General features: G+C 49.6%; 1 protein-coding gene across 3 annotated transcripts in view; it reads left to right on the forward strand.

Annotated features, from left to right (window-relative positions):
- Positions 1-19526, forward strand: part of LOC105686290 (transcriptional regulator ERG homolog) — a 55027-nt gene that overhangs the window by 12067 nt on the left and 23434 nt on the right. The gene's annotated exons all lie outside the window — the stretch shown is intronic.

Genomic DNA, 19526 nt, shown 5'->3' on the forward strand with positions numbered 1-19526 from the left:
CGCTTTAACGTACGCTGATTTTGGAGACGTTGACGTGACCGACGGCCACGCGGGTCCCCCCCCGAATTTCTGCCGCCGTCTCGTTTAGCGCGAGGGGTAGGTAGGCAGGGGTTGGTAGGCAGGGGTAGGTAGGTAGGTAGTTGGGTAGATGGGTACAGAAAAGTACCGCGCAGTTTCCGTCGCGTCACCGGCTTTCCGCAGATCGATATAATATTCGGCCGGTTTTGACTGACGGGAAACCAGAGGAACGCACGGCAATTCCCGAGTTGGCTAGCAGATGGCGATCCGCTACTTTCAACCCCTAATTCAGTTCCCCCTTCGATCCGGCAGAGGGACCGAACGTCCCGCGAATTCGAAATCTCGCCCTCCGACAAATTTGTCGGACGTTGCGTACGTTGCGTTCCGTTGCGTTTGTCCCGCGGGAACGCGCGCTATACGAAAAGAGGAAGAAGAATAGAAAAAAAAAAGAAAAAAAAAAACAAACGTTGCACCGAACTTCGGAGCTTGGATAACGTGTCGACCGTTGGAAGAAAAAAAAAAAAAAAAATGGAAATCGGAAACGACGTCCACCGAAAATCAACTCTCGTATTCTATGCCGATTCTCAAGGTCGTCTCTCTCTCGATGACCCGAGTACAACCAGTACAGCCATCCCACATGGGATGAGTCGTTCTGAACTCTATTATCGAGTAGAATAAAATAGAATGGAATTGAATGGAATAGGATGGAGTTTTATTTATGTCTGTGGCGCAATGTTGGACGATAACGGAGACGCGATGCGCTACAAAGATCTGCATTTAGGGTAACAATAAAACACAGTATTCGCATGACCAGGTACTTGACAGCTAGATTAGGCTACAACTAACCAATGGATACACTACAGCCGCAAGAGAAAGAACGAGAAGACAGAAATTTAATAATGGCAAATCCTCCCGTATACACATATATAATCCTGGGATATAATCCTAGGTATATACGCGCGGTTGTAGATACAAATTTTTCAACAATTTTTCCAAATTTACAAGCGCACGTAGTTATTGTGTTTTTTCCTTTTTTCTATTCTCACGAAACGTTCCTCCCTAATGTCCGTCGGGAAAGTGAGGCTCACGCCCCCCCCCCCCCCTGCCCCCCTGTCACCCTTCCTTTTCACCCCCCCGAGGGACCCAAAGTGGCGCATCCGGACACGGAGGTGACGGCAGACGCGTCCCGCAGGTTCGGGTCCTTGCGTTCGACGTCCTTGTACACACATACCTATACATACACGTATAATACGTTCGTCCCGCGAATGACTCGGCGAGATTTTTTTTCACCCCTCTCCCTCTCTCCCCCTCCCGACATGGGGGGCGGTGTGCCGTCGCTGCGAATACTTATTTTTTTTTATTTTTTGTTTGTTTGTTTGTTTATTTTTATTTTTATTTTTTTTCTCTATTCAACGCGACGGACGATCTCGAGGCTAACGTACACGGTTCACATGTAAGGCGCGGTATAATAGGTATACATATGTGTATATCGTATACCTATTATACCTATAGTTACATACATTAGGGTGTTTCGAAAAGTTGAATGTACATTTAGAAATAAGAATTTTGGCGCCTATAAAAGCTTACCTTAATATCACCCCTTAAAAGTGATATTAAGGTTTGCCTCAATCCATGAAAATAACACGGGAAAATGTTTTTTTTTTTTTTTTTTCTCCGAAACACCCTAATAGACATCAACCTCGGCGGAGTTTCGCGTTACGCGGAGACGTTAGACGTACGATTGCGTTTCTTCATACGTATAACATACACATAATCGATGATTTGTCGGCGTGCGCAGCGCGCGTGTGTGCGTGTGTGCGTGTGTGTGGGGGGGGGATCACCACCACCACCGCCGCCACCCGAGAGCCGAAAGTCATTAGACGGTTAATCATGCGTTAATCGGCGTGTGCCTAATGTTCCGTCAATGAGGGAGGAGTGAGCGAACGCTCGAGTTTCCTTATTTTTCCCTCATGATTTTCGGCGTCGCGGAAAGAATCTCGCCGGGGGGTCGAAGGGCCGGGGGTTGAGTAGGGGGGCGGGGGAGCGGGGGGGCAGGGAAGGGAGGGGGGCGGGGGAGCAGAGAAGGGGGGCAGGGGGGGGGGGGGAGACCCGCGCGTATCCGTCGGCGGCCCCGCGACCGCCGGGCCCTCCCTCGGCGCGGACGCTCCTTGACGCGCAGTCAATATTGTCGGCGTGCAACGCGGCGTGAACTGTCGAGCAACAGATCACCCGCGCCGTCGAAAACTACTCCCGAAGGGGGGTGGGGAACGAACTCTGAATCAACGCGATCTCGATCAGCCCCCCCCACCCCCACCCCCTACGAGTCTGTCCCTCCCGCAGATTCTCACCCGGATGTCCGAGAGACTTTCCGCGGTAGGGTTATATAGGTATAATACATACGTATGTATACGTGTACGTCGTACGCCTCGCTCATCTCGCGAAATTCCGGAGGACCGCGCGCGCGATGCACCGAAGGATAACGTCCTTGGAAGTCTATCGGATTCCGCGGCTTATTTTCGGTGGACCGGGGTGGCGCGAATTTTCGCAAAGCGAGGGGTGGAGGCGGAGGAGGGGGCAGGTTGGGGGGGCAGGTTGAGGGGGCAGGTTGAGGGGGCAGGTGGAGGGGGCGGGGGTGTTCCGAAGGGGTTCGTCGAGGAGCTCGGGGGTCGTCGAGGTGGAGAGCGACAGCGTTCCCGACGGAGGAAAAACGGTTGAAAAAAGTGCGCTCGGGGGGCGAGGGGGCGAGGGGGCGAGGGGGTGGTGGTGGTTGGGAGTGGTGGTTGGAAAAGGACCCGCGCGCGACAGGGAGCGGTGTTTGCGGCGTCCGCCGGCACCCCGGTTGCCGACAAAAAGGAGGCGAGAGAATTTCCTGAAATCCTTTCTGAGGGGGCTGATTGCCATCATTACCTCGGAGTGGGCGGGAGGATACGGAGGTGTATAGAAGCTCGGCTTGTGAGCGGCGGCAGTTGGGGCGCCGGTGAGTGGCGGACAATCAGCGGTATTCAGCGTACGCCGTAGTCGACTACCACTACGACCACTACTACTACTACCACGACTACTACTACGACTACGACTGCGACGTACGTAACGCTGCGGGCCGGAGTCTCTTCTCCTCGACGTCGCCTGGTACGCGGCGGCCGGCGAGCCCAGGGGAAGAACGGAGGGAACGGAGGGAAGAGAGCGAGGAGGACCGAGGGCGACGGAAAACCGGCGGAGCGAGAGAGGGAGAATCGATCCACCCAACCCCCCATCTCCACCCCTATCCCCCACCCCCCCCCCGTGTACCGCGTAGACTCGAAGGACCAACGCGCGGTACGAGTCGATTCGTCTCCGTCGTCGTCTTTGCTTCGCGTCTCGCTGTATGTACCTACATATACCTATACTTAGATATCTATAATATCTCTCTCAGCGGATAATTCCCGTCTCTGTACGAGTTTCCCGAAGGAACGAACGAACGAAAACCAACAAACTGTCCAACGTCCTCCTCTTCCTCCGGATCCTCGGGACTCGGAAAGAATCGGGAGCCAAATTTCGTTTCCGAATCGAGGAGCCCCGCGATAACCGGGCCCCGATTTCGCCCGAGCGCCCCCGAGCCCGAAGGGTGGGTCCCGAGGGGCCCCGAGGGGCCGAAAAAAAGGGCCGAAGAAATCGCGAAAAGCGCGACGTTCGCGCGGGGCGGAGGAGTGAGAGGAGGGGGGGAAGGAGGGAGAGGGGGAGGGAGGGAGGAGGAGGCGAGGAGCGGGTGCCTAGCGGTGGCTGATCGATGTGTCGCCATGACGACGCTTCCGCCGCCGCGGCCGGGGGGGGGGGGGGAGCCACCGAGCCGCGGCACCGCGCTTCCCCCCGGCCGCCGACGCGCTTAGCCGCCCGACGCCTCGCCACGCGACTTCGTCGTCGTCGTCGTCGTCGTCGTCGTCGTCGTCGTCGTCGTACTCCGGGGCTTTCGCTTCGCGCTGCGGATCGCAACTGTAACGCGAAACACCGCGACGCGCTATTTCCTCCGTTGTTGTTCCAACGGCGGGTAGTAGTAGTAGTAGTAGTAGTAGCCGGTAGCTAAAGAGCGCGACGGCGGCAACGGCGGCGGTACAGAGGAGAGTCCGTAGAGCCGCTAACGATGAGCCGGCGAACGACACCGCGCGACACGCCGCCCGACAAACGCTTGCGGAATTCGGTCGCGGGACGCGGATAGGATCTCGCGTAAGGGAAACAATCGTCGAGGATGCGCGGGCCGGTTGAAACCGACGCCAAGGAGAACGCTAGGGAAATCGATCGATCGATCGATCGATCGGAATTCGGGATCCGACGCGTGTACGCGTATACGCCTATGTACGCGAGCGCGGAAACGCGGCGGAGACGACGACGACGACCGTAATTGTAAAAGTATTTTTTACGGCGGAATTATTTCCGCTCGCTCGCTCGCTCGCCGCTTTACCATAGCTACGGGACGTCGCGCGGGAGCCGGAAGTATCCGATAGCCGATCTCTTCACGCTTCGCAGGCGAGGGGGAGGGTCGGACGAGGTGCGAAACCCCCCGGGGCTCGAGGTGCCCCCGCGGCGGTGGCGCGCGCGGGGCGCTACGAAAAAATACGCGTCCCGCGGGAAGAGAAGGAGGGGGAGGACAGGAAGGACGGGGAGGGGCAGGAGGGGGAGGAGGAAAAAAGAGCGTATTATTCTTAGGCTCCGCGCCCCGATATGCGATACACGTGTCCTATTACATATGTATGTATTACGAGCGAGCTATAGATTGCGATCGCCCACGACTGCGACGAAGTCGTTCGCTCGTACGATGATATTTGGTGAAGGGGCTCGTGTGCAGCGCGTCAACTATACTTATTCGGTAACATCGCCCCACTCGAATTTAACGTGCAGTCGAACGATCGTATCGCCGGAATTTCGGCGGCGCTAGAAACGATAATAATTAGAGGTACTGCGAACGGTGGGCGAAGACGGGACCGGGGTAGACGGGGCTGGGGTAGATGAGGTAGATGGGGCAGATGGGGTAGATGGGGGTGGCGGTGGGGGTGGGGGTGATTCGGTCCTACCGTGACGTAAATAATCATTTATTGATTAACTGTTTGGCTGCGCAAGTCGAGTTTAACTACGGCTAATCTCCGATTTGCAACGCCTCCTCCTCTCCCCCCAACCATCTCGCTCGCTCCGTACATACGTATACATACATCTATGTATACACACACACCCATCTACATAGATATACATACACATCTACATATACATATACACATCTATATACATATATATGTATGTATATATATAGCCCTCTGTGGGCGCAGGGGATGAAAACGTCGGGACAGGGGGGATGGGGGGGGGGCAGCGGCAGCCCTACGCGTAGTTTTCACCCCCGGCACCCTTCCGCGGCGCTAACACGGAATTAATATCTCGCGAGTTAGCGCGCCCCCCCGTTCCCCCCCCCCCCCTCCTTCCCCGTCGTCACCCTCCTCTCCTCTCCCCTCCCACCCCCCGGGACGTCCCCGTAACGGAAATGAGCGCGCGGATGCCTCCGCAGCCTCCCGTCCGTCCGTCCGTCCGTCCGTCCTTGTCCTTGTCCTCCTTCTCTTAATTCTCCTCCGTATACGCCCGATTTTCCTCCGTCGTCCTTTCGACCGGCTTCGTACTCGCGTCGCCTCCTCCTCCTCCTCCTCCTCCTCCTCCTCCTCCGACTCCTCCGCCGCCTCCGTTCGTCCGCGGAACTTATACTACGTATACCGCATCGCACCTTTTACCGTTCGGAGTGACGGTTCGGAGAGTGTTGCATGATCGGGAAAAAAAGGAAGTATACAGGGGAGGGTGGGGCACGACGGCCCCCCTCCCAAAAAAAAAAAAAAAATCTTAAAAAAAAAATTATTTTTCTTTAGGTGGTCTATTTTGTCCCAGATATCGCAGATCAGCTAGAAACATTGTTGAAACATCAACGGCAACGTGATTTGACCAAAAAGGAAAAAAAAGTTTTTTTATCAAATTTTTATGGGGGGGGGGGGCCGTCGTGCCCCACCCTCCCCTATACGCAGGATGATATCGGGCGTACGATCGGGCGGAAAAGGAGAATTAGGAGGTGAGAAAAAATTAGGTAGAACAAGGTGCGATCGACCGAAGGTCGGACCGACTTACATATGTACGCGAAGGTCCCCGAAACGGCACCGCGGTACGTAGCGTATACGTATACACGTATGTACGGATAACGGCGGAGAGTACAGTTCGCCGCGACGCGTGAAATATAAAGGACTAATATACCTACTGTGTACGAGTGAAACGGTGCGGAATACGAATATCGCCGTAGTTCCGCGTGTCCGAAACAAAGGGACAAAAGGCTGCGGAAAGACGAGAATAATAAAAGGAACGCGCTGGGGGCCTCGGCGAACGAGTCTGTATATGCAAATTTCGTTTTTTTTTTTTTTTGTTTTTGTTTTATTTTTTTTTTTTTGTTTTTTTTTCTCTCCCATTGATAATTAGCGACGTTATATGAAGCGTGGGCGAATGCGATCTGGCTGCCTATGATATAAGTGTAATACATACATACATATATGTATACGTACATACATATACTATGTACCCTATACCGTGCGTTCCACAAATCCGCACCAGTTTCTCCGTCTGTGTGCGTGTGCGTGTGCGTGTGCGTGTGCGTATGTATACATATACATATATATACATGTATATTAAAATCGTGAGTCGCGCGTTAGTTAGTCAGCGGGGCAGCGCGGTAGCGATTAAAATATATACCTATATTATATATATATATATATATATGTATATAATATAAGCGGCGGAGCGGAGGAGCGGAACGGAAACGCGCGAAGTCTCCTTTGTTTTCGCGACGACTCCGTTCTTCCGTGACGTAATTAATGGCCCCTAGGTCCTCGCGGGTCGCCCCGAGCCCCCCCCAGAGCCCTCTTTTTCGGCCCTCTTTTTTTTTGCGGCCCCTCGCTAAAAACTTTTTCCCTCCCGATTTTTTTTCCCTCCTCCTCCTCCGCCTCCTCCTCCTCCTCCTCCTTCGTCGCGCGTGACCGGCCTCATCGTCTCCCTCCCCCCCTTCAACCCCCTTCAACCCCCTTCCGCGTTGCCCTTCCGGGAATCGCGCGACGTCCTCATGCTGCAGCCGCGACCAAGGGCTGGTGTTTTTCGCAACGCCCTCCTCCGGATAATTTTCCCCCGAACGGGAGGAACGGGGGGGGGAGGGGGACGACGCCTCGATTAGAGGTTTTCCTTAATTATTTCTATCGACACCTATATCCGGGCCCCCTCGCCCCCCCTCGCCCCCGTATTCGACGACGCTCGCTTGTCGGACAATCAAAGCGTGACTCCCCCCGTTCCCTGGGGATCATCGCTATAAGTAGTAGTGGTAGTTGTAGCCGTCGTCGCCGCCGAATATATCCCCCCCACGGGATCCGGTCCCCCGGGACGAATTCACCGCGTGAATTCCGGTCGCGCGTCAACCCGCGGATCGTTTAACCTCGGGTAACCGATACGCTGTAACGGAGTCGATATTCTCGGTGTGTGTCTGTAATCCGAAAAAATTTTTGCAAAATCGGAACGTTGTACGGTTCGAATTTTTACCGGGAGTCCGTCGCTCGTTGAAAAATCGCGGGAACTCGCGGTACCGCGAGTGGCGGTGAGACGGAGGCGGCTGGACGGATGGATCGCTCCTCGAAAAAATTTCGGTTCCCCCCCGTTGTCGGGATACGTACATGACATGACATACATACGTGTATAACCTGTGCCCTCAATTATACATACTGTATGTACAATAAGTGTATAGATATTGTATCGCTGTCACCCGCACTTGGACAAACACGCGACACGCGACGCGACGCGTCGTATGCACAAACCTTTCCTTCGCCCTCCCCCCCCCCCCTCCACCTCTTACCTCCTACCTCCTCTTCCTACCCCCCTCATCCCCCTGAACAAACGGAGTAGGTATACATATATGTATGTATTATATGCATGTGCATGCATGAGAAAACCGACTCTCTCTCTCGCTCTCTCTCCCTCTCTCTCTTCCTCTCTGTACAAAACCCCCCAAGTTTTGTGAGCGGGCGACTCGGTTCGCGAAGCTAGAAGTTGATAAGAGTCGCCGTCGCGGGATTTTTCCGCCTCGAGAAAAGAGTAAAGAGAGAAAGAAAGAAAGAACGAAAGAAGAAAATCGTCGAGAAAGAACGTCGAGGAAAAATCTTTCGGAGGATCACAACTATGACACAAGAGTGTAATGTATAATGTATAATAACAACGTGTTTTCGGACGACGCGAAAAATACCCCGGTGAGGGGTGGAAGGGGAGGGGTGGTGGGGAGGGGACGGGGGGACGGGAAATCCTCCCCGGGGAATTCCGGGATCCGGACACGTGAGAATTACGTGGAAGTTGACGAATCGACGACGACGACGACGACAAAACGATCGGTGTACATTCTGAGAGCGGACAGGCGTCGCGTGACGATAGAAAAAAGAGAGACGAGAAAAGAGAGAGAAAAAAAAAAGAAAGAAAAGGGAGAAAAAAGAAAGAGAAGAGAGAAAAAAAAAAGAAGTAAAGGGAAGTTTGAAGGAGGCCGCGATGAAAGCGGAGCGACGGTTAATACGGAGCGGCTGATTGCGGTCCTCGAAAACGATCAAAGTACCTATATTACATGTACGTATATAGGCGGTATCCGCGCGAAACCAATCTTCCTACCTTTCTTTCTTTTTTCTTTTTTTCTTTTTTTCCTTTTTTGTTTTCTTCATTTTGTTTTTTTTCTTTCTTTCTGGGCCGGATATGGAAAGTGGGGCACGACACACGTCATACGTACGGAGAGTGTGCAGAATTGGTGTTCGCGAGATAATGTGCATATATAAAAATGAAAATGAAAATGAAAATGAAGATGAAAAATAATAACAACAACAATAATAACAACAATAACAACAACAACGACGACGCCTCTGATCTCACGCGACGTCCCGACGTCGCGCGGATCTCGTTTCCCCGGTTATCTCCGCAACGGAATCCTATCCGGGCTCGTTATACATAACGCGACGCATTGTACGCACGTCGGCTGCTGCACGAGTATATAATAAATATATATATATATATGTATGTATATATACGACATCGTGTAACATATGTATGTACATACATACATGTATAACACGGTGTGATTCTGGATTAAGCATATTGTACAAATTGAATACACCGAATAATCTACCGCTATATATATATCCCCAGTTATAGATATACATATAGATATAGATATATACGGATATATAGATATACAGATACGTATAGCGGGATTCGCGATTCGTATCGTCGTACACTCGACCGCCCCCCTTCTGTCCCCCCCCCCCCCCCCCGCGCGCGTTACAACAAAGTGGTTACGCGTTGCCCCCCTAGCCAGCTAGCTAGCTGGCTCGCTTATCGCCCCCGACGAAAACGAACGCCCTTCGTCTCCCGACAATGCGGGGGATACGTTAGGGGGGGTGAAGGCTGGGGGAGGGGGGGAGAAACACCCCCCAGCCTCCACCCCATCCCATCCCACCGCCGACTAGATTCCCGACCGGGATACGGACAACGACGTTGTACACGCCACGCCACTTCGCCGATACGGTGTACGGTATATCTTGTAACTGAATATTTAATTCACGTGCGTAAATCGAGATAACGCGACGACGACGACGACGACGATGAAAACGACGACGACGATTACGACGACGACGACGACGAACGAACGAACGGATGAAGGAGGTCGCGATACCCCTAGGCACGGAGGAGACCTACGAAGGGGATGATTGTGGACCGAGCGCTGTTGTTTCGTCAACGGACCGCGGCGTCGGGGCCAAATCTATATCGACTGATTTCTCTCAATTTCCACGGGTACCTATACATATACACATATGTATACTCGTGTAACGATGTTTAAATGTTGTTGTTGTCGTTGTTGTTTTTATTGTTGTTGTTGTTGGCAACGCGACGACGACGAAGAAATCGTGGATCTCGATATCGACGTGCGCCGAGACGTTCGTGCGGTCGCCATTTTTGATTCGTTTCGATTTTTTTTTTTTCTTCGTTTCTCTTTTACCCGGAGCGTCTCGAATCCGCGTGCGCGTCTCGACGAACGAATCGTCGCTGAAATCGAAGTTGATTCGGCGAGGGATCTTTTTTGCGGGGGAAAATTGAATATATTTTGCGAAAAAAAAATTAAAAAGATCCGTTTTTGAACCGACGCGAAATTAGACGTTTCTTGGCACGTGTGTGTGTGCGCGATCGTATGCCTCGAACGTTGAACTATGTATTTTTTTTTTTTCTTTTTTTTTTCTTCAATAACGTTTTTTTACCTCGGATTTTTGTAAATATGCACCGTTAATAACGATATTCGAGTAAATGGGATGCGTACATACATGACATACATACGATATGGGTATACAATTTCGAGGTAATTCGAAAGGTACAAGAAACTATGAGAAAGGTATCTTAAAATTTTTCGCTAGATTCACTCCTCCGAAACTTATTCGATTTCGAAATTCAATTCTATTCTGTATATAGTTTGCCATAAACCCAAGGAAACTGAATTTCGCAATAAATAAATTATGGATTTCGGAAACCAAAGGAAAAAAAAAAGGAAAAAAAGTAGAACAAGATTTGATGATCCGCCAAAAAACGTGTCTGTTCTCGACACGTCCGAGCCCCAAATTTTCCTACGGGGTGGAAAAAAATTCAGTCCGACTCTAGAAAGAACAATTATACAGATTTATACTTTCGAACTCAACTTCGACAAATAACGAATAACATTTGAAATCAAAGGCGTTGCGCGCTCTTTATTTTCGTGTACCGAGGTCAACGTGGCTGAAAAAACAATTCCGCAAAAATGTCGTCACGTGGTTTTTCATGGTAGCTCGAAACACCCCCTTCGAAATGCCTTTTTTTTTGCTCTCATCGTCGTGCGATTTAGTTTTTCCACGCAACTAGAAAAAAAAAAAAACAGCAAAAATTTCCGCATCGCTCGTGGCTTTGGTTCCGCAAAACTTGAAAAAAAAATAAATAAATAAAATAACAAAACAAAACAAAAAACAAAACGGCGCAACAAGCGAATACGGGACAACAGTTTCTATCGAGTTAAAAAAAAAAAAATCGAAGCTTCGAAACGGAATTTTTTCGTCGAAATCCGCTTTCGTTCTCCCATTTTTCGAAGTTAGTTACACACTCCTAACTCGAAACTGGCGAAATAGAGAAAAAAAAACAAAAAGAACAAAAAAAAAAAAAAAAAGAGAAACAAAAAACAAAAAAAGAAACGAAATTCGATTCGTCCCGCGGTCCGCTCGCTCACAGGTCAGAAGCGGAACGCGAAAATCAGCGCAGAGAGAGACGTCGGGCGCGCGATACGCGGAGTCTGCGAACCACCGAGGGCCGGGGGGGGGCCGGGGGTGGAAAAGGGGCAACTCGAGGGCCCTACAGTGTAGCCGGGGGGTAGTTGAAACCGAGAAGAGCGAGGAACGCGGGCGAGTAGCTGCGACTGGGGGGCGAAAGGGCCCCCCACCCCTCTCCCCTCCCCTCGCCCCCCACCCCCCTTCCACCGACACGGCGGAAGGTCCTCGCGCGCCCCTTTCGCCACGCTCGGAATATCGTAACGTCCACGAGACGGCGGCGGTGGCACTCGAGACCGATCGCGCGTTAAATGCGACGATGGGCATCGGCGAACGACGGTGGGTCGCGTGGCTGACGCGTGTCTTTTTATCCACAGGGGGGGCCCCCCACCCCCCACCCGCCGCTTCCCCCCACCCCCCCTTTTCACCCCCTTCACCCCCTTCGCCCCCCGGCCCCCGCGTTGTAACTACCGCGGATACGGACGTCGGGAAATGTAGGAAGAGAGAGAGAGAGAGCGGAGGCGCTGCTGAGAACGGAAATACTATACGCGGGGATGGGAAACGAGCGGTAGCCCTATGTAGTTATGGTGTAGAGTCGAGGCGGAATTAACCGAAAATCTAAATTACCTATACATGTGGTGTCGTACGAGTGAGGAAAACTGTGGCCTTTTTTCAACGACAACGACGTTTGTCTCCACTTCGAACGCCTGAAGTGTTTCTTATACATACGTATGTGCATTGTTTTTTTTTTTTTTTCAAAGGTTGTAACCAACGTGCGAAAAAATATATTCTCAATACGTTCGTTCGAATGCGAGAATCGATTGTTATATTGTGGAATCGCTCGATGTTTACGTATGTCGCCGTTTGTTGACTCTGATCATTTTTTTTTGGCGAAGGAAAATAAGTGGGGGAAAACGAGTCAATCGACTGCACGGCGATCGTGAGAAATTAGACATTCGATTACGGTGTTGAACGATCGGCGAAAATTGGATTTTTCCTCGTTCTTTGATTCTTCTTTAAATTTCTCCTCGCCCGTTCGAGAATTTTCTCTTCAACGAGCCAAACATTGAACTCAAGCTGCGTAACCTTGAGGACAGGTCGCGCAATTTTTTTTTTAAAAATGTCAATCGAAAAAGAATCGTGGTTCTTTTTGGATTTTTTTTTTTCGGCCACGTTTCCAGAATTCTACCATCGAAACTCGTCCCAAAAACATTTGTGTAGAAAGTAATAAAAAGCGAAGGGAAATAAAAAGAAAAGTAGGAAGCAAAAAGAAATAAGAAAACGAGTAAAAAGCAAAAGAAAGAATTAAAAAAAGTAAACAGCAAACAAAAAATGATAAAAAGCAAGCAAAGTAAAAAACGCGTTTCAAAGTTTCCCCACCAAACAACATTCTCTCATTCTTTGATCGAAACCAATCGATAGGTGCGAGCGAATCAGAGTATATAAAAAAAAAAAAAAAATATATAGTAACGACATGTACCAATTTCTGGAATGGAAAGTCCAGATCTTCGACGCGGGTGAGACCTTAGAATGACCTTGAAGGACACACATACCTGAGACCAGACACCGTGTCTTCGTCGAAATAAAAAAAAAAACAAAAAAAAAAAAACACACACGGTTATTGTAACTATTTTTTTTAGCACGCCCCTTTTCGATTATCGTTGCGATTCGTTTAACCTGCCGCGCGCAGGTGTTCGGTACCGTGTATCTAGTACCTACATGTAAAATTCGGGCAACCGGAATGACGCAAAATCGGATTGATTACCTTCCGCTCTTTTCGAGGCCGTTTATACCTGTCCCCGAATTAGAACACTCCAGGGGGTTCGACGGGTGATAATGGGGGGGAAGGGGAGATGGGGGGGGGGCAGATGAAGGGGGTAGCTGCAACCCGGTCGCGGTGCACACTTCGGGTTACCCCCCCCCCCCCCCCCCTCCGGAGGCGTGTGAATCACGGGGGTCAAAGGCGCGTGTGTTGTATATGTTTACATCGGTGTATTGTATATATACGAGGTGTATATCATTAAGGGCGCGGGCCACTTCGCAGCCACCGACGTCGTACGGCCTGAGTCACCCCGCCGACTTCCGGAACGTTGTCTATATACTTTTCGTTCGGAATAACGATGATGAATAAATCCACGACGACCGGTCTCTGATTCAGGCGTACCTTAGGTAGGTAGATAGGTGCGTACAGGTTAGGGTGGGTAAAAAAAAACTTCTATTTTTTTTTTTTTGAATCTCACACAGAAAAACTTGTTGCTGGGCACCTTTAGAAAGGACACACCCGGTATGGGCTCTTGATATTAATGGGAACATCCTCCTCGTCGTCGATTTCTATTTACAATTCAGTTTGATATTCAAAAAGTCATGTTTTATCACCAATAGCTTGTTAAGCCCGTACTATGGTCACTACTTGTAGGAAATTAAATGCTCTACAAAAATGGTCTTCTATACTTTTTCGATAAATCTTACCATTTCAAAGATATTCAAGGTCGAAAATTGAAGAATTTAAAGAAAAATCACTTTTTCTTTCTGAATTTCGTTACTGACTGAGTAATGATTATTATCGAATGAACTGCGTTGATTCTTGTAGGAAATTTAACGCTCTACAAAAATGGTCTCTTATACTTTTTCGATTACTCGAACCATTTCGAAAATATTCTAATTCAAATTCCAATATACAGTGCATATGAGAAAAAAAAAAAAATTTCGAAAATTCGAAAAAGTATAACAGACCATTTTTGTAGAGCGTTAAATTTCCTATAAGAATCAATGCAGCTCATTCGATAATAATTATTACTCATTGTCAGTCAGTAACGAAATTCAGAAAGAAAAAGTGATTTTTCTTTAAATTTTTCAATGTTTGACCTTGAATATCTTTGAAATGGTCAGATTTATCGAAAAAGTATAAGAGACCATTTTTGTAGAGCGTTCAATTTCCTACAAATAGTGACCATAGTACGGGCTTAACAAGCTATTGGTGATAAAACATGACTTTTTGGATATCAAACTGAATTGAAAATAGAAATCGATGACGAGGAGGATGTTCCCATTAATATTAAAAGCCCATACCGGGTGTGTCCTTTCTAAAGGTGCCCAGCAACAAGTTTTTGAGTGTGAGATTCAAAAAAAAAAAAAATAGAAGTTTTTTTTTACCCACCCTAATACAGATAGACAGGCATACGTAGGTAGGTAGATAGTTATTACAGGTACTACAGCTGATTCGGCGCGGTTCCGCAGCTTGACGCATGCAGTTGCGTTCGCTTGTCGTGCGGCACACGTATATATAATATAAATGCATTATGCATAGAATATATCGCGCCCCCGCACTGTACGTACACATACACGTATGTACCCCGTCTGTGTATGCACGTATATTATGCAGCTGAACCACGTGGGCGAATTATGTGCACCTACCTATGTACGTACGTATGTCGTACGTATAACGATAATATATGTATATGTATATGTATGTATGTATATATACGTATGTATAAAGCTGACCTGAGCAACCCCGTTTAAACCGCGGTTGTTTTATACGCCCCCGATTCTGATCGACTCGGTGGTCAACCGCCCCCCCGTTCGGAAAGAGGCGACGAGGTTCTCGATTCTTCGAAATCTGTTCTCTTTGTTTTCGTTTGTTTTGTTTTGTCCATTTTTTTACTTCTTCTTCTTCTTCTTTTTTGTTTTTCTATCGATTCATTGACACGTTCCCCGGTCGATCCGAAACGTCTGTATACTTCATATGGACCGCAATTTTGAAAATTCCCTTGTTGGTGGTTCGAAAGGGTGCGGGTCGTCCCTCTGGACGGACATCCTCGGACGAGATCCTCGAGAAATCCAGCGAACTCCTTCAATTTTGGAGGAAAAGACACATTTTTTTTTTTTTATCAAGGGATTTGGCTATTTGGGGTATTTTAATGTTATTTTTTTTTTTTTCTTTCTTTTCAATGGTGACCAGTGCATTTTATATTCACACACCGACGATAGGGAAGAAATAAATTCTTTCCGAATATAGGTGAATAAAAAAAAAAAAAAAAAAAACAGCTTTCAAAAAATGCAGAGCAGGAACTAAAAAGCGTTTGATTTCCTATACATACGCAAATATAATATGAAATCTGATTCCAAACGATATATATATTAATATGATAAAATATTTTAATATATCTATACCCAACTAATTAGGAACAAATTCTTTAGTTTTAATCACCTTTCGAACGCCGGTGTCTCGATAGGTCAGCGCAATATAGAACAAGTGGCATTCAGCGACGAGTGCTGATATCAATCTGACCACTTACATGGCTCTATTATACGAATTTCTATCCGAGGCCACGACTTCAATGAAGTGATTAAAAACGCAGAATTCGTTTATATGTATAATTAGTGAGGTATTAAATTACAGTTTATCGTATATGATCGTTTAAAATCATTGTTCGGGAAGCATTCGTTTTAATTACGTCGGCACGTTTCCGATACAATTCAGACTGGCCCCCCTCCTCAGTTGAGATTTATTAATTGAGATTACGTCAGACCCCCCCCCCTCCGCCCCCTCCTCCCCCCCGCGCCCTGGTCTCGCGTGAGATTTTTTATGCTAAAATTATTCAAATACCGTAAATTTATATTTACAAATCGGGAGAATCGTACCACTTTATTTCTGTACTATCTACGATACTATATTCCGGACTACTACTACTACGTATAATGAAGAAAAAATTCGGTCAAATTCGATATTAAATTGAAAGCAAAAACAGATGTAAAAGCATATCGCTCTTTATATTTTTTTTTTTGAAGTCGTTGACCCACCCCCACCCCTCCCACCCCTTCCGCCCCCGTTTAAACGAGATTTCATTGGACCCCCCCCCCCCCCAACCCCGATTCTTAGCTCACTTAAAAGTATTACGTTTGCTTAGGAAATCATGATAGATTATTTTTCGCTTTTTAGTTTTTGTTTGTTTTATTTTTTTTTTCAATTCAATTTGATTCGTTCCGTCGACCATAGCGTACAGTGTGGTATAAACTCACCGCGATGCGGAAACAATTTACGCTGATTTTCGAGTAGCTGCAGTACCTGAATCGAAACTCGCTCTATATGAATCGGCAGATCTTACGTAACGCGAAATTAATTGCCCGGTGGAATTCAAGGGGCGGAAAAAAAACGCACGCGGAAACCGCTTCGCGCCAAACGCTCTCCGCTCGCTATAATTTTATCGTCGTCCACCTACGATGCGGCAACGACGAAAATGACGAAAACGAGGAAGAACCGCGCGAGGATTTCCCCTCTCCCTCCTCAGTTGCAATCTCCCGACGTTCCCCCGGTCATCATCCCTCTCAGGTGCACCGCGGTGTTCCTACAGTTCGAGCCGATTGTTGTTCTCCCTCGTACGTAGAAAAGAAAAAAAACAAAAAAAAAAAAAAAAACAATTCGTCACCTCGGAAAGACCGACGGGCGCACACGTACGAGTACCAGTACGAGTACGAGTACGAGTACGGAGGATCGTCAAGGGCGCGAACAGAGGTGTACGTCGTGTCGACGATAGGTCGTCGGGTGATGCTTTGAGGACTCCTCCCCGCTTCCCGGGGGTAGTCGGGACCGTCTTCCTCCTCCGGGGGGGTTGATCGGTGGTGAGGGAGGAGGGGGTAGGGGGGAGGGGGATAAGCGGAGGGGATGCGCGCGGCATCGAGACCCCGCCCCCGGGTGCGCGTGTTCCGCAAGGACCGTCGAGCGGCGTCGCGACGCCGAGGGGCGGGCCGGTCGCCGTTGGCGGCGGGCGACGACCACGGGGTTGACTTCCAGTGTCATTCAGAGCGGTGAGCGAGCGCGATGTCTGCAACCGGTTTCGCGAGCACGTTCTAAAACGCCGCGAATGAGGCGGTGCGCGACGAACGATTCAACGAACCTTGCGATCAACCCCCGTCGACGCGGTTGTCGTTCTCGTTGTTCTTGTTCTTTTTCTTCTTTTTGTTGTTCTCCTCGTTGTTATTTTTGTTTTCATCGTTGTTGTTGTTCTTGTTCTTGTTGTTGTTGTTGTTGTTGTTGTTGTTCTTCGGCGAAGAGTTACCGAACGGTTCGCCCCTGGTGTTACGGATAAAACGAAACCAGGGGAGAGGGCAGCCCTCGCCCTCAGATAATCCGGTCATCGCGACCGCGATGCTGGACCTAAAAAGCAGCGGTACCACCGCCGCGGAATTGCCGAGGACCACAGCGTTCACCAATCTATCGATGTTGTTCGCAGGTGAGGATCTCCCCCCCCACCCCCACCCCCACCCACCTCCGGACGCTTTGACCTCGGAAAAATCGCACGAAGGTCGAACATCCGCGTTCTACCCGGAATAGGACGCCGCCCCCCCCGCCCCCCCTCGCCGCGACGTCGCGAAAACTTATCCCGACGGCGAATATCCGCGAAACGCGACGCCCTACGAGGAATGTAATGCGTCCGGATTCTTATTGGTTCGTCGACGCTGATGTTCATTCCGTCGGATCTCCGTTTCCCGCCGGGCTTCACTTTTTCGCGACCGGATTCCCGTCGATCCGATCGTCGCATCGGCGCTCTCCTTCGATCTTCCTTGATTCGACCTTGGTATGTTATTTTGCGACGGGATTTCCGTCGTTCCGATCATCAGCTTCCGTTTGATTGGCCTTGATTCGACCTTGGTATGATTTTTTGGAACGGGCTTTGCGTCAATCCAATCGTCAACGCTCTAATTCCATCGGCCTTGATTCGATCTTGTTATGTTTTTTTGCGACGGGATTCCCGTCAATCCGATCGTCGCATCGGTGCTCTTATTCCATCGGCCTTGATTTGACCTTGTTATGACTTTTTGCGACGGGATTTCCGTCGATCCGATCGTCAACTCTCCTTTGATCTTCCTTGATTTGACCTTGATATGATTTTTTGCGACGGGATTTCCGTCGATCCGATCGTCAACTCTCCTTTGATCTTCCTTGATTTGACCTTGATATGATTTTTTGCGACGAGATTTCCGTCAACTCTCGTTTGATCGGCCTTGATTCGACCTTGATATGATTTTTTGGAATGGGATTGCCGTCGATCTGATCGTCGGCGCTCTTATCCCATCGGCCTTGATTCGACCTTAATATGACTTTTTGCGACAAGATTTCCGTCGATCCGATCGTCAGCTTTCGGTGGATTGGCCTTCATTTGACCTTGATATGACTTTTTGCGACGGTAGTTCCGTCAATCCGGTCGTCATTGACGTAACCTTGTCGATGCCTTCAAGATCGTAGGACGCGCCGTCGGATTTCCTCTGACCCGACGTATACTCCGGACGTTCTTCCGTCGCGGCGCCGTCGGGACGAAAATTCTTCGCCGTCGAATCGCCGGAGCATATTTTCATTATACGTCTACCAGTCTTCCCCGAAACTATAATCCCGCGAGCCGATATCATCGGCATCCCCGATTCGCTCCCTCTGCGTCGTAGCGAAAAAATTCTAGTGTCGCGTATTCGGCGCGTCAGAATCCCAAGTTTCGGTTTTCAGACGAGCTGCAGGCTCTTCGTATTCCCGCGAAATGCGATCGACGTCTCCAAATCCTCCGTCGCACCAACGCGACTTCGCGGGGGATCTCAAGGGCGAATCTCAACGTCGTCCTCGTCGCATCCCGGACTCGCGTCAATCGCGCTCATCGGTACAACGTACTCCGCTTCCGATTCGCGCTACGTGAAACCGGATCCGATCGCTGGGCATCCACCGGAGATTCGGAAACACGATCCCGTTTCTCGGGCTCCCGATAAAAGGAGGCGAGCGTCGCCCCGTCGCTCCGTCGCTCCGTCGCTCCGTCGCTCCGTTTCGCGCGTTCGGAACGCCTGAAAATTCGAGACTGACGTCCGTTCCGTCGGCCGTTGGAACGGGCGGCCCAAGGTGCACGCGACGGTTGGGACGATCTTTACGGGGACGGTGTGTTTGCTCCGGCGACGTCCGACGACCGCACTCCACGTCGACGACGCCGACGACGACGACGAAACGAGCTCTCCGATTTCGCCGTTACGACCCGAACCTAGAGCGCCTCGTCGTCGACGTCGTCGTCGTGTTTACACATCGGGAATAGTAGCAGTCGGCGGTAGGTAGCGTATGGGGGGGGGGGGGGAAACCGGCCCCAGCGCGCCAATATCTGCCAAATGAAAATATATCTGTCGGCAAACACAGCCCCCGGG

Source organism: Athalia rosae, chromosome 8 (assembly GCF_917208135.1).
Source record: "Athalia rosae chromosome 8, iyAthRosa1.1, whole genome shotgun sequence".
Taxonomy (NCBI): Eukaryota; Metazoa; Arthropoda; class Insecta; order Hymenoptera; family Athaliidae; genus Athalia; species Athalia rosae.